The sequence below is a fragment of the Hypanus sabinus genome, chromosome 7 (assembly GCF_030144855.1).
Source record: "Hypanus sabinus isolate sHypSab1 chromosome 7, sHypSab1.hap1, whole genome shotgun sequence".
In the NCBI taxonomy this organism is placed as follows: Eukaryota; Metazoa; Chordata; class Chondrichthyes; order Myliobatiformes; family Dasyatidae; genus Hypanus; species Hypanus sabinus.
Window position 1 is genome coordinate 92203345 of NC_082712.1, and position 3803 is coordinate 92207147.

The window sequence follows — 3803 nt, forward strand, 5'->3', positions numbered from 1 at the left end:
CCCTCCATCCCCTACACCCCTCCCCCTCTCTGTCTTTGGTCCTGCACCCCTCCCATCTTTGCAAGAAAATGAATCCTTGGTTATATTATGAAATTAACCAAGTAGGTGAAATTAAAATAGGTGACCTTGATAATACTTTGATAATAAATTAAATTTTAACCTTGAGGAATGTTCTTCCTTAGGTAGGGAGATCAGACCTGGTGAGAATGTGTGCCAGGAGCTGTTTCAACAGACTCACGTTTGTTTAAAGTCATTTTTTGTCACTGAGGAGTCCAGAGTTCAAGGCCTGGCAGTTCCTTGAGCCAATACCAAAGTCGATCGGAAGCCAAGGCCCAACTACTGTAGTCCTGGGTCTGTGAGGGTTGGGGTTCTGTGGATGGGAGTGAGGAAAGGGACCTGTTTTGCTGGCTGTGTTGTTCTGCTGACTGTGGTGGATGACACTAGTGGGCAGCCCCCACCCAGCACATCGTCTGTTGGTTGTTAACATTCCACTGTATGTTTCAATGTGCAGATAATAAATAATACTGGACAACACATTTTTTTCAAAAGTGTCGCCTGCTCAGAATTCTTTTTCTGTTTACGATCAACGACTTGAAGCTGAACGCAGTCTCAAACTACTTGTAGGAATTTGGAGAAAAAAGAAATAAACTTTTATCGAATATAATGCCTTTAATTGCATAACAGTGCTGATATTTAGCAATACGTAGTTCAACTAAGCTAAAAATGCTTTGATAATTTTCATTTGTACTCAGTGTCTGAGGCTCCTCGCTTAAGTGTCCAACAATAATCAACCAGCATTGATGGATTCCAGTTGCCGTGACACCATTTCCCCATGACCACGATGTCCTGGTGAAACCTTTCACCGTGCTCGTCACTGACAGTCTAAATGGGAATGCAGAAAGTGAATCTTTACTGACCCGTTGCACTTCATGGTTTTATATGCTTTTTCTATGCTTGAAGCATGTTGTTAACCAGCTGCACATAGTTTGGTGCTCTGCAGTTGCCAAGAAAATTTTCAACAAAATCCTCGAATGCCTTCCTCGCGATTTTCTCCAATCCCACTTCAAATTGTCCATTATTGATGTCCCATTTGATTTGTGGACCAAGAAAAAGGCCTTCCCTAATTTTGTCATCAGTAATTCTGACGAATTATGAATTGAAATAGAAAATATAGGCCAATTTTAAAAACAGTGCGTGATATGGAAACTTCATGATGACTTTTGTGATCAGCAGCCCAAAATCCATGAGATAGACCCAAAAGTAATCAGGAAGGAAAATCTTTGTTGTCAAGTGTAAATATATCTGAACCTGAATATTAAGGTTACGCTCACACTTACTGGGGAATCTCAGCAAGACTGGCCTTCAGGAAGTGAACCCAAAGGGAGGCAGGAGCACCTAAAGTGAGCGTTGCAGCTAACACTAGGTTCAAGGTGTAGTATAGGATGCAGCTCGGATTAGAGGGGATCTCCAATGAGATTAGGCTGAGTGAGCTGGGGCTGCTCTCCTTGCAGCGAAGGAAGGTGGGAGGTGACTGGATAGAGGTGTAGAAGAGGAATCATGGGATCTCAAACTGCAATTTTCACTGATTCTGTTGTGTTTCTTCATATTCAATGTGAATGCCTGCAAGAAAATTAATCTCAGGGTAGTACACCTATCAGACGTTGAAAGTCTTCAGTACAGTGGATATGGAGAGGATGTTTCCTATAATGGAAACAGGGACATCCATCTAGAACAGAGATGAAGAGGAATTTCTTTAGCCAGAGGGTGGTGTATCTGGAATTTATTGCCACAGGCGGCTGTGGAGACCAAGTCCTTATGTATATTTAAGGCAGAGGATAATAGGTTCTTGATTAGTCAGGGAATGAAGAGATACGGGGAGAAGGCAGGAGATTGGGGCTGAGAGGGAAATAGATCAGCCATGATGAAATGTTGGAACAGACTTGATGGGCCAAATGGCCTAATTCTGCTCCTATGTCTTCTGTCTAATGGCGGCATATAGGTACTTAGATAATGAATTGATTTTGAACTTTGAACTTGGAAAAAAAAGTGCAAAAAGAAAACAAAATAATGAGGTTCCTGTTGATTCAAAGTACATTTATTACCAAAGTATGTGTGCAGTGTACAGCCCTGGGATTTAAGGTTTGATGACCATTCAGAAATCTGATGGCGGAGGGGAAGAAGCTGTAACTGAATCTTTGAGTGTGGGTCTTAGGCTCCTGATGAGGGCATGTCCCCGATGGTGATGGTCTTCAAGAAAACAGGAGTTTAGTTCACACTGAGGCGGCTGCCAATTATCTAATTATGTGTGGATTCGGCGGGTTGCTGTAGATTGCTTCCTTTTTCCATAATTGTAGATCCGTCCTTTGCTTTTATACAGCCTGTTGTTGCCCCAATTTGTGACCTCTTTGATCTTGCACTCGGTTGTTCTCTCTGCATGCAAGGATACGTAGGCTTCTTCATTGTCCTTACATTTTCTCCTTTCTTCCATAAGATTCAGAATTTCTTCTGTCATCCATTTCTTTTTAGTTTTTTTTCTGTTGGGAATCACCTCTTGTGCTGCTCGTGTTCTGCTGTCTCTGAGGGTTTCCCATTACTGTTCTATAATAGTGATGTTTTGTAGAGCCTTGAGTTTGTTCTTCACTGTCATTTGGAGTTCATTTTTGATGTCACTGTTTTTTCTCAAAAGTCCCTAATTCAGCCTTGGCTCTACTCTTGGTCTTTTAAGCTTTCTGAGTCTCAGATACATCACACTGATTATTGGTACGTGATCACTGTACCAGTCTGCACCTGGATGTGTTTTGCATGATTTCAGAGCATTTCTATACCTTCTCCTTATAAACACGTAATCAGTCTGGTTTCTGGTGTTATCTCCTGGGCTCTTCCATGTCCATAGTTTTCTTGGGTGTTGCTTGAAGACGGTAGTACCAACTATATAATCTTTTTCTGTGACCCATGTAGCTAGTCGTTCACCTCTCTCATTTCTTTCACCTATGCCGTAATCCCCAATATTGTCCTCATCCCTGGTCTTAGCTACTTTTGCGTTGAAGTCGTCTTGAATAATGGTATTTTCTGAGCTTTTACATTGTCTTAATGCTGTTTCTAGTTCGTCATAAAATTGTTCGATGCTTTCTTCACTGCTCTCTGCTGTTGGGGCATAAACTTGAATGATGTTTATGTCAAAAGGATCTACAATTATGGAAAAAGGAAAAAATAATGCAAAGATGGTCAGAATACATCAAAGACCTATAAGACAACAAAGACCAAGAGGACAACTTTGAAATTGGCAACAACAACAAGGGCCCAGCAATACTGAAAGAAGAAGTGGAACGTGCTATGAAGAAAATGTAAAAGGGGAAGTCATCAGGACCAGATAACATTCTGGTTGAACTGTATGAAGCTCTAGAAGATTTTGGTGCAGATAAATTAACAGTCTTATTGAATAGATCTTTTAAAGGCAGTATTCATTACACTGCCAGAGAAACCAGGTGCAACAGAACAATTAATAAGTCACCTCACAAAAATTCTACTTAGAATCATCATGCTCAGAATAAGAAACAAAATTAAACCAGAGATCAGTGAAGAACAGTGCGGCTTTGTCGATGGCAAGGGAACATCGAACACCACTTATATTGACAGGAATATTATCGAGAGGTCAATAGAAGTACAACAAGACTTATACTTCTGTTCCATTGACCACACAAAAGCCTTTGATACAGTGAAGCGCCAAGTCATCATGAAAATGCTTAAGGATATTAATAGCGACAGAAAAGCTCGAAGAATAATCAGGAATCTCTACTGGCAAC